Raw genomic sequence first — 12,988 nt, forward strand, 5'->3', positions numbered from 1 at the left:
TCAAACGTCTGCATATATATGAAAGGACTTTGAAACCTACAGATCCAATATCAATGCGAAGCTTGAAGATGATGATGATGATGATGAGATGATGATGATGATGATGATGATGATGAAGGAGAAGATGACCAAGACAATTATACCGACTCGGCCTTGCCTGTGCTATAGAATCCTTACCCCTTATCTCTTAAAGTTACATGATACTTTCAGTTGTTCCTGCCCGGTGACTGAGCTTTGGGCAAATTTTCCCTCTTCTTCCCCCAGCAGTTTCCCCCTCACCATATCCCTCCCTTCTTGAGACCAGTTATGCCTGTCCAGACACTGATACCCATGAAGCGAGAAATGAAGATACATTTCTTGCTTGCAGAATTCAGATGGATATTTTCAAATGCAGGGAAGATGGAGAAATGAGACACATATTTGCTGAGGAAATTCATGCAGTAAACGAACAAAAATCCCCAATACAGCCAGAGTTCCCATTGTTTCCTTAGTAGTTAGGGAGAGGCCAAGGAATGCCACTTCCCTGTTGAGGTCCCTCTAGACAAGCAGGCCACCAATGTTTCCTCTGCATAAGCCACCACCACCCCCCGCCAGCCTCTTTGGTATAATTCTCTTATCTAGACACAGTTTGGCCTGTTCTTATTTTTCTGATGGGAACAACTTTACAATAACTAGATAAACACATAGATTTATTTATTTATTTTTGATATAATTTATTGTCAAATTGGTTTCCCTACAACACCCAGTGCTTATCCCAACAAATGTCCTCCTCAGTGCCCATCACCCACTTTCCCCTCTCCTTCAACCCCCATCAACCCTCAGTTTGTTCTCAGTATTTAAGAGTCTCTTATGATTTGCCTCCCTCCATTTCTGTAACTTTTTTTCCCCTTCGCCTCCCCCTCCCCCATGGTCTTCTGTTAAGTTTCTCAAGATCCACATATGAGTGAGAACATATGGTATCTGTCCTTCTCTGCCTGACTTATTTCACTCAGCATAACACCCTCAAGTTCCAAGCATGTTGCTACACATGGCCAGATTTCATTCTTTCTCATTGCCATGTAGTATTCCACTTGTATAGATAAACCACATCTTCTTGATCCATTCCTCAGTTGATGGACATTTAGGCTCTTTCCATCATTTGGCTATTGTTGAAAGTGCTGCTATCAACATTGGGGTACATGTGCCCCTATGCATCAGCACTCCTGTATCCCTTGGGTAAATTCTTAGCAGTGCTGTTGTTTGGTAGTAGTGTAGTTCTATTTTTAATTGTTGAGAAACCTCCATACTATTTTCCAGAGTGGCCTCACGAGTTTGCATTCCCACCCGATTTAAATAAGAATGTGGGGAGATTTCCTCTACTTAACTCAAGCTCAAAAGCTCAAGGCCAGATTAATTGCTTTACTTCTTTTTTTTAAATTTTTTTAAATGCTTTATTTATTTCATAGAGAGAGAGAGAGAGAGATAGCATGAGCAGAGGAGGGTCAGAGAGAGAGAGAGAGTGATACAGAATCTGAAACAGGCTCCAGACTCTGAGCTGTCAGCACAGAGCCTGACACGGACTCGAACCCATGAACCATGAGATCATGACCTGAGCTGAAGTCGGACGCTTACCTGACTGAGCCACCCAGGCACCTCTGGAAACCTGGATTTTTAATTGTATTTAATTTTCACTAACTTAAATTTAAGTCTGAAAAAGCACACATGTCCAGTTACTACCATATTAGGCAGCACAGGCCACTATCTTCAAAGTGACACAGAGGATTTGAACCCAGGTCTGCTGACTCAAGCTTCATTGTTTTTGTGGTCTCCCTGGTTGACCCAAGATAAGCTCAGTCATAGCCTTCTAAATGTCTGAATTGCTTGTCTTCCTCATAGATGGAAAACTCAGATGTACATTTTTCAATAGCCCGTGAATTACTCTTGATAAAAATCTAAGGTTTATAAACTCTCCACCAGCGGAGCAGGGCTAAGGCCTGAAGCAACAACGCAGATCATTCACCATAAAAGTACTCATTGCCCGTGAATCCCCTCAGCTTCCCAGATTTCCTCTGCCAGAGATGATGATTCTAATTCCTTTCCCAATAATCCGTGTCCTGACAATCGTAACACAGAATTCTCCAGGGTTAAGTTTTCTTACTCTCTTGGCAAAGAAAACGCTATCTTGGGAGATATTCTTGATAGGATGAAAAAGCCATTGTCCTCATTTCCTTTGGTGCGAGAGATGAAGACCACTGTCTGTATCCATTTATTATTGGTAATTATTTCAGGACTAGACTTCATGATTAACATGAAAAAGAGAAATAACTAGGGAGTCTTGGTATCAGCTCTCTTTTGGCAGCCAGCAGAATGGCTGGAGAGGAGGCTCAAGGAGTCAAGTGTGAATGGGTACAATGGCTGAAGAATCTGGGGTAGGGAGGAAAAGAGGAGACCAGTGATCTCCGGGTAGCGACAACTGTCAGCACATTCCTGGTGATGCGTGGGGTCTCATTACACACAATGTTTGAGAAAAGGCACTGAGGCCAGTTAAGATCCATGATTTTCAGGGGCGCTTGGGTGGCTCAGTTGGTTAAGGGTCCGACTTCGGCTCAGGTCATGATCTCACAGCTTGTGAGTTTGAGCCCCATGTTGTGCTCTGTGCTGACAGCTCAGAGCCTGGAGCATGTTTCAGATTCTGTATCTCCCTCTCTCTCTGCCCCTCCCCTGCTCATGCTGTCTCTCTCTCTCTCTCAGAAATGAATTTTTAAAAACATTAAAAAAAAAAGATTCATGATTTTCTGGGATCCGTGGGGAATGAGAGAAGGCTGGTCATGGATAATACCACCCTCTGGTAGCCTGGGGCCTGGCCTGAAATCTTGTTTTTGGCTTTCACTGACATGCTCAAAAATCATGTAAAACAAATTATGATGGGACAATACCTTTCATATGAATTATATTGTAAAGCAGTAGTAGGATGTGATCAAAATTACCCCAGCAATCCCCTAAATGACCCACAGAGAACAGCTTTTGTTCCTCTGTCTCCATAGCCCTGTATAATATTGTGTGTATACACACAATTAATATATATGTTCGTGTTCATTGTAAAGTGAAGATTTCTGGTGCAAAATATATTTTTATAGTATTTTTGAATACTCTATTTCTGGCTATTTTTTAAATTCCATTTATATTTTTGGATTTTTGGCCAAGTACCTCAACTTGATTCCACAAAAGTTAAATATAGGAATGATGAAGCTTGGTTTCTTGCCTCTGTGAGTGGTGTCCGATTTCTGCAATGGGATGTTAATGATTATGGACAGTGACCACCAGGGCCATCCTTCTGAACATCAGTCCTCAGTTTTTAGGATGGGAGACAAATACTGTCTCCAAAAATATTGGGGCACCTGGGTGGCTCAGTCGGTTAAGCGTCTGACTTCGGCTCAGATCACAATCTCACAGTTCATGGGTTCGAGTCCTGCGTTGGGCTCTATGCTGACAGCTCAGAGCCTGGAGCCTGCTTCAGATTCTGTGTCTCCTTCTCTCTCTCTCTGCCCCTCCCCGGCTTGCTCTGTCTCTCTGTCTCTCAAAAATGATTAAACATTTTTTTAAAAAGTCAAAAATAGCCACTAGAAGTGGTTTGTGAATGAGTCCTTGGTGGACATGATGCTATTATACTGAATGACAAAAAGCTGGGGACAGAGGGTATGGAGCTGAAACTTCTGGGTGTTAGTATATGTAAGGTACTGTGCTTTGTAATTCATCTCATTTAATGATGACTAGTGTTGTCAGGCCAGTAGTCGGCCCTGTGGCTTGTGATTGACCTTCATCAGCTTTGACTCATGGTGAGGCCAAACATATAAATAAGATTACGGGAAATGATGAGACAGGATGGGGGGGCAGAAAACAAAATTTGCACCAGGCTCCAAAAATGTCAGTGTGGATGTGAGTCTTAAAGATTGGCACACATCCATGGAATGAGCAAAAGTGGTATGTATAAACTTAAAATAGATATACATAAGAGTGCTATAAATGTGGTCGTGTAGTACACGGGCCAGTGAAGGGATGCATGACATCCTTGGCGAGGATATTAGAACAAGTGGCATCACGTGAGGGATTCCAAGCTTCAATTAATGTGAAGAAAGCTTTGGAAAAGGTTGATCTAATAAATTATGTTTACTGTGGACTTCTCTTATCTTGCCAGTGAGCAGTTATTTCTAAGAAAGCTAGAGACATCTTTGATCCATACCAATACTACCTGCAGAGTTTTCTCCATCCCTAGTAAGTGTCAACAGAGTTTTGGGGAATGAGTGAATGAGTGAGCCCATTTGTTGAATGGAGATCATACAGGATACATCAGAGGGTAAGAAGAAAGATGGACTTAAATAGAAGCCAAACCATGGGATGCGCAGCGACCAGTGATAAGGAGAAGAATGTATTGATGGGAATCAAGGAGGAAGGTGAGAAGCCTTTGTTAGAGGAGGAACCTAAGATTGGGCTGACCCTTTTTCTTCCTCCTGAGGATCCTCTTTTGCACGTAGATGGTTGATGCAGCTTTATGCAGCAAGTTGCATAACCTCAGGGAATCAAAGTTACTAGTTGGAAGGGACTTTAGAGATTATCTAGTTAACTTTCATTTTATGGCAGGAAAGCGATTAGGCTTTCTAATTAGCATTACTAATACTACTATTATGACCACTGTCATGGCTACCATTGCTGCTACCAGTGGTCTCTACATAGTAAACACTTACAATGATCCAAGCACTGTGTCTGGGCCCTGGATCATCTCACCCTCCATGAAGTAAGGAATTGTTATCATCCTATTTTGCAAACAAGGAAAATAAGTTTCATTTTTTAAATATTTTTTTATTTATTTCTAGGAGAGAGAGAGAGTGAGCAGGGGAGGGTCAGAGAGAGAGGGAGATACAGACTCCGAAACAGGCTCCAGGCTCTGAGCTGGCAGTCAGCACAGAGCCCGACGCGGGGCCCGAACCCACGAACCGCTAGATCATGACCTAAGCGAAAGTCAGACGCTTAACTGACTAAGCCACCCAGGCGCCCCAAGGAAAATAAGTTTCAAAGTGATAAGGGAACCACACAGCTGGGGAATATCAGAATCATTATTTTCCCAGACCCATCTTTCAGCATAGCCCAATGTTGTACCTCCAAAGTTAGAACTCAATCTCCTGTCTAAAACTTACTTTCTTTCTTCTTTTTTTGGTTCATGTTTTAATTTTAATTTTAATTTTTTTTAAATGGGCAGAGAAGAATGCCAGAGAGAGACAGAGAGAGAGACAGAGAGAGAGAGAGAGAGAGAATCTTAAGCAGGCTCCATACTCCGTATAGAGCTCAACTCAGGGTTCAATCCCATGACCCTGGGGTCATGATCTGAGCCTAAATCAAGAGTTGGATGTTTAATCGCCTGAGCCACTCAGGCACCCCCAAGACCTACTTCCTTTCTATATCAATGCCTCTTTACACTACAAGGCTGGGCCTGAGATCTTTCCAGTATTGTCAGGTAGGGATGTAGTGGCATGTTCTGCCAGAAACATCACTGATATTTCTGGCTACACAAGGGAATGGCCTAAGTTTTTAGAGGAGGGCAAAGAATCAGAGGAAAATTGTCAAGGGGTTAGGGGAATCCATTCAATGCAGGTTTATGAAAGTAAATTTCTAGAATTTGTCCAAACACTTGATTGAACAAGCAGCTTCCCAGGATTTCAAGGCATATCATAGAGTGATGAACATCCTTCTATTTGGGGTGGAAAACCATAGGTCAAGATGGTGAGATGCCCTGGTCTCATGGAAGGATTTGACCATGTCTTGGACTGATGTAGAAATAGCCACAGGATGGGGTCACAGAGTTAGTGAAAACATCCCACAGAGCTGTAGTAACCCCCCTTAACTACTGGATTCATGCCAACCTATATTCAGCTGCATAATGGTCTGGTTAATTGTACCGTGTAGACTGCCCTCGAGGAGACCATTACCATGAGACATTGGCATGACCCCCAGAAGGGTGATATGTGGCACTACTTTTTGAGATTCTGAATGGCCAGTTTCTCTTTAACATAGAGGAAAAGGCAGAAGAAGTGGAGAAGGAGGGTCACAGCAATGTTATCAGGATCAGAGCAAAGCAAGATTGTTCGGCTGTGTTATTAACATTTTTCTTACAGGGCCAGAAAATGTGAAGGCCATGTTCATATTATGTGATGGAGTTAGTGGGTGCTCCCTGAAATGTGGGTGACATCCGTTTTTTAATTCCATAACATTATCTGTAACTGACATGTGATTATAATACCGCAATTCTCTTTAATGCAGTCTGTAAAAACACATTGATTTTATAGCTCCCCAAACCGATTACATTAATATCTGTGCATAATTAGTTTACACATTACTAAATTACTGACAGATTAAAAGTGAAATAGTGCAGTTCATACTCAGCCGCATAACTGCCAGAAAGGAAATTAATATGGATTCAAATGGTCCTCGGAGACCTACATTGAAATAGCAGAAATCTATAAAGAATGCTTGCATTAGGAAATTTCTATCAGCAACATGTTTGTGGTTGATGCTTTCCTAAGTCTGCTAATATGAGCTGAGTGGTGCAGGAAATGATATGTGAACGATGCTTTGGCTCTTACCAACTCAAGACCGTGTTTATTAAAAAGCAAGCTCTTAATTGTGGTATTTGATGTCAAGGGAAAGGAGGATGTAAATGAAAACTTTTGCCTTTCCTTGCTTCTCTGAATGGCCTAAATTCTCGAGTCAGAGCTGCTGCATTCTCTGATGCTGCCTTCTCGGAGCAGTAGCGGTGTTCTGTGGTCTTCCTTCCAGCCTCCACTAGACATGCACACTTTGGATTTGTCTCCAGAGCATTGCTTTCATTCTGTTTCTCCACAATGGCCAACAACACATGTGTATTAGGGGTGTGAGAGGCAGGGCAGCTGTGTATCAGACCTTACAATAAGCTTGCCTCTTAGCGAACTGGTAGGTAAACCAAGCCCTTCTTCTTCTTCTTCTTCTTCTTCTTCTTCTTCTTCTTCTTCTTCTTCTTCTGCTTCTGCTTCTGCTTCTGCTTCTGCTTCTGCTTCTGCTTCTGCTTCTGCTTCTTCTGCTTCTTCTTTGTCTTCTTCTTCAGTCCTCATACTCATTAGATTTTTCTGCTTTTGAATGCTACAAATCATTTGCCCAACTACAAGAGTTCAAAGATGGGTTATTATTCTTTCTCTTTCTGGTAAGAAGCCACACTGGAACTCATATCTTTAGTGGAGATACTTGAATTCTATTGATTTCTTTTTTTTTTAAATATAGTTTATTGTCAAGTTGGTTTCCATATAACACCCAGTGCTCATCCCAACAAGTGCCCTTCCCCATGCCAACAACCCCCTTCCCCTCCCCCCCATCAGTCCTCAGTTTGTTCTCAGTATTCAAGAGTCTCTCATGGTTTGCCTCCCTCCCTCTCCCCCAACTGTTTTTCCCCCTTCCCCTCCCCTATGGTCCTCTGTTAAGTTTCTCCAGTTCCACATGAGTGAAAACATATGGTATCTTTCTCTGCCTGACTTATTTCACTTAGGATAATACCCTAGTTCCATCCACGTTGCTACAAATGGCAGATTTCATTCTTTTTCATTGCCATGTAGTCTTCCATTGTATATATAAACTGCATTTTCTTGATCCATTCATCAGTTGGACACTTAGGCTCTTTCCATATTTGGCTATTAGCACATTCTTATCGATGTTTGTGATTGTCTTATGTATTTGGGTGTTTCTGAATTCAGTGCATAGACATTTATACTTGTTAGCTCTTCCTGATGGATAGACCCTGAAATTATTATATAATGCCCTTCTTCATCTCTTGTTACTGCCTTTATTTTTTATTTTAAAGTCCAGTTTGTCTGATATAAATATGGCTACTCCAGCTTTCTTTTTGATGTCCAGTAGCATGATAGATGTTTTCCCATCTCCTCACTTTCAATCTGAATGTGTCCTCAGGTCTAAAATGGGTCTCTTGTAAACAGCAAATAGATGGATCTAATTTTTTTAATCCATTCTGCTACTCTGTCTTTTGATTGGAGCATTTAGTCCATTTACATTCAGTGTTATTATTGAAAAATACGGGTTTAGAGTTATTGTGTTCTCTGTTAGATTCATGCTTGTAGTGGTGTCTCTGGGACTTTGTGTTCCTTGCAACATTTCCCTCATAGGATCTCTTGTAGGGCTGGTTTAGTGATGATGAATTCCTCCATTTTTTGTTGGGGTAAACCTTGATCTCTCCTTCAATTCTGAATGATAGGCTTGCTGGATAAAGGCTTCTTGGCTGTATATTTTTCCTGTTCATCACACTGAAGATTTCCTGCCATTCCTTTCTGGCCTTCCAAGTGTCAGTAGATAGGTCTGCTACTACCCTGATATGTCTCCCTTTGTATGTTGGGGCCCTTTTATCCCTAACTGCTTTCAGAATTCTCTCTTTGTTCTTGTATTTTGCCAGTTTCACTGTATGTCGTGCAGATCGATTCAGTTTACGTCTGTGGGGAGTTCTCTGTGCCTCTTGGATTTCAATATCTGTTTCCTTTCCCAGGTTGGGGAAGTTCTCAGGTATTATTTGTTCAAGTACACCTTCTGCTCCTTTCTCTCTCTCTCCTTCTGGAATTCCTATGATATGGATATTCTTCCGTTTGATTGTATCACTCAGCTTTCGAACTCTCCTTTCATGTTCCTGGACCAATTTCTCTCTCTTTTTCTCGGCTTCCTCTTTCTCTATAATTGTATCTTCTAATTCACGTATTTTTTCTGCCTTTTCAATCCGTGCAGTAGCCAACGCCTCCATTTTATTTTGTGTTGCATTTTTTAGTTCATCAGTATTTGCAACAATAATGGCTCGGATGTCATCCAAGCCCTTTTGAAGCCCAATGAGTAATTTTATGAGTATTATTCTAAATTCTTGTTCAGTTATGTTGCTTAGATCGGTTTTGAGCAGTTCTCTAGCTGTTATTTCTCCCTCGAATTTCTTTAGAGGAGAGTTCTTCCGTTTTGTCATTTTGGCTAGCTTTCTTTCTCGTTAGTTTTAAAAGCTTGTGATGTGTTCTGCTCCTGTGAGTGCTGCTATATTAATATTAAAGGAGGCTCATACACTGTCCAGGGCCTGGCCGTTCAGGAAGTCTTCTTTTGAAGGGTGTTGCTTGGTCTCTCTTGTGACTTTGGTTTTATTTTATTTCTCTACTCGTAGTGATGTTTTGAACTCTCCACCATGTGCACTTTAGGTTTGTTCCTTGAAGTAGCCTGTGCCACAGGCGCAGAGGAGGCTGGCCGTCTCTCGTGCCTCACGCCCAGCCGTGTTCTAAGCTCTCACTCCGTGCATTGTTAATGATGCCACCCAACTTGCAATCCCACAAGCCAAGTCACTTCAGAGCAGGGGACTGGTTCCTCCTGATGCCGACTGCGTCCCTGGGGTACCACCTAACCCGGAGGGAACTTCCACTGTCTGGTGCCAGACTGAGGCCACCAGTCCAAGGAAAGCCCCACAGTTAGAGGTGGGATATCTCTCCGAAAGCCCTGCTTCTCCGCGAGCGCAGACGGGAAAGCGAATTCTATTGGTTTCTGAAGAATAACTCTGAAGAGGATGCTAGCTATGAGTGAAGTTTAAAAAATGTGGCAAATATTAAACTGGTAGATACCAGGAAGAAGATCCAACATTTATTGATTATCCGCTGTGTTCTAGATGCTCTGGGCTACTTTATGTAGGTTCTGACCAATGTAACCCTCATAGTAATTCTGTGGGGGAGCTATCATTGTTTCCATCTTATTAGTGATGAAAGTTGCTCAGAGCAGTAGAGTAACTTGGTCAGGTTCACACAGTTAATAAAATAAGGGAGTTGGGTTTTTAATCCCTTGCTATGAGCCTCCAACAGTCAAACAAGAAGTGGGAATAAAGACACAAAAGAAAAGGGATGATTCTGGAAGAGCTAGTGATTGTCTGAGCCCAGGGAAATGGATCCTCTGTTAGAAGCATGGGTTTAAAAAAATCTCTTCCTGAATATCCAAATCATTCTGTCACATATTATTTTTCTTTATCATTGTATGAGTTGTCATTTGCTGTGTAACAAATTACCCCAAAGTTTAATGGCCTCAGAACACTTATTGCCTCACAGTTTCCATGTGTTACAAATCTAGATGCAGTTTAGTTGGGTTCCCTGGATCAAAATTTCTCACAGGGCTCCAGTGAAGTCATCAGCCAGGGCTGCTGTGGTCTCAAGTCTAAACTAAACGGATCCACTTCCAAGATCATTCAGGAGTTGTTGGCAGGATTCAATTTTTCATGGGTTGTTGGACTGAGTGCCCTTAGTTCCTTGTCCTGTGGGGCCTCTCTATAGGGCAGCTGGCAACATGGCGGCTGGCTTCATCAGAATGAGCCAGCAAAGAAACAGGGAGAGAGAGAGAGAGAGAGAAAGTGAGATAAAAATCCGGTTTTTTGTAATTAAATCTCAGAAGTGTCATCTTATTGCTTTTGCTGTATTGTTTTCTAGAAGCAAGTCATTAGGCCCAGCCCACACTCAAGGATAGAACATTCCTAGAAGCAGAGATCACTGGGAGTCAGATTAGAAGCTGTCTACTACAACCATGAATTCATGTATTCATTATGTAGGTTTCTTTATTTTATGAACGAATAATTATCAAGAAGCTCCTATTGATAATTATTGATGATCAAGCTGTATGTTTGGAACCAGATATATACTGGTAAGCAAGCAAATAATATTATAACAATTTCAATAATGATAATAACAAATATAGACAGTGTTTAGTGTATGCCAGGAAACACTATACACACTTTATATCAATTCAGCTAATCTCTATAACAACCCTATGAAGCAAGTTCTATTATTGTTTCTAAATTTACGTATGAAGATAACAGAGGCACAGAAGGGTTGTAAAATGTGGCAAGATATTACACCTAGCGAGTGGTGGAGAAAGAATTCAATCCAAGGTGGTGTGCCTTCAGGTCCAGTTCTTTTCTTAACTCTAAGCTATATTTCTCTTATTTTAATATTATGTGGATTTGTGGGAAAATCAATTGGAGATGTGTGGACATAGAAGCAGGAAGATTAGTTCTGGGGTTATTACAGATCCCTAGATAGACTACACGATGGCTTGCAATAAGATGGTGGCAGAGGACAGGGAGGAAAATGAATATTGTTGAAATAAATGTCAAGTGTGGGACAACAGGACTTTTGAGGAGTTGGAAGTTGGGTTGTAGGGGAAGATAAAACTAACCATGGCTGACAGGTGTCTGGCATGAATAGGAGAACATATGAAGAGACTGGTCTTTGAGAAGAAGCTGGACATTTTCTCTGTTGCCCTTTCTAATAATCACATGATAGAGCCAAGGAGATTGCTCGAACTTCTTACATTGCATTTCCTAACCCATGGAACATAGCAAAAGAGGTCCCACTAATGTCCACCCATAAGTGGTAGTAATTAGCGCTGTCCACCAAATATTTCTGGCTTTCCTTTTACAAGTGATTGGTAGCATTACACTTGCTTGCCTCTTTTGAACTTAGGATGGACATGAGATTTGGCCAATGAAATGCAAGTGACAGTAGCAGGTATCACTTCCAGATGGAAGGTTTAAGAGTCAGTGTGTGATTTACCATCCATACTCCCTTTCTTTGCTACTGTGATCGTGGCAGCACATGTTCAAATGGATATATATTTGGAGAGAGAGAAAAAATGAGAAAGAGAGAGAGAGAGGTTAAGGAATTGGCTTATGATTGTAGGGGCTGGCAAGTCTGAAATCTGTAAGGCAGGCCCATAGGCTGGAAATTCTGACAGGAGTCAGTGTTGTAGTCTTAAGTCTAAAGGAAATATGGAGGCAAAATTCCTTCCTTTTTGGGAGACCTCAATCTCATCTCTGAAGGCCTTCAGCTGATATACCTGCCCACATTAGGGAAGGTATTTTCCTTTGCTCATAGTCTACTGCTATCAATGTCAGTAACTAAAAAATACCTTGATAGCAACATCTAGTCTGGGAGTTGACCAAACAACTGAACACCTTAGCCTAGCCAGGTTGACACATAAGATTGACCATCACAAGGACTGTTTGTTATTACAGCATTACTCAGTCCTCTGACTGATACTTGCTTCTGTGCCTCATCATCTCCAAAGGAAATGGAGTTTTAGACTCAATAAACCCTGCCATTATAAGGACTCTGGAAGTGTTGATTTTGGTCTCCTTTAAAAAAAAAACCATGACTTGCCATGTTCCTAGTCCATGGGACCCTGGAAAGATGTTGGAGAGTCACAGTGTACACGCTAGGCAGGAGATAGATAGATAGATGGATAGATAGATAGATAGATAGATAGATAGATAGATAGATAGATAGATAAAACGGTCTCTTCTGGCTACAAACCCCAAGTACACTCTAAAAATGCTAAACCAGCATCCCTAATAGTGAGTGAGCAGCCTGAAAGCCATCTGCTAAAGAGTTTTCAGTCCATAAATGGGTTAACAGGGATTCAGGCTCTCAGGAGAGTGCTCATGAAATAGTCATAGAAAGGATGCTCAAAATGATCTCACCTGGCTGTGGTTGCCATGGGAACTCATTTCCCTTATATATGTTTCTTTCCCCCCCTCTTCAGATCACTAATAGTAATAATTTGGCCAGTTATTAAAAAAGACAAGGAATGGGCCATGTGAACTCAGGCAAGAAATGAAAAGTGAGAGTAGGAGAAAAGAGTGTTAAATAGAAAAATAGATGCATCACTTAAACAGTGTCGGTTAGCTGGTAAGTCATTCCCTCTCCTTAGATGTAAATGTTTGGTGGTTTGGGGTTGCAAAGAAAGGAGGTAAAGGCTTGTATTCAAGAAGGAAAGTCTTTAAAGATGTCTACTCCTTAGTTGCTTTAAGGCTAAGACCCCAAAACAAACCCCCCTCTAGAAAAATTCACACTTCTGTTCATATGGATAAGTCTCACTTCTACCCCCAAATCTTACATGTATCTTTATCTCTGACCATTTCCTC

This window comes from Hyaena hyaena, unplaced genomic scaffold (assembly GCF_003009895.1).
Source record: "Hyaena hyaena isolate Hyena2069 unplaced genomic scaffold, ASM300989v1 scaffold_7, whole genome shotgun sequence".
In the NCBI taxonomy this organism is placed as follows: domain Eukaryota; kingdom Metazoa; phylum Chordata; class Mammalia; order Carnivora; family Hyaenidae; genus Hyaena; species Hyaena hyaena.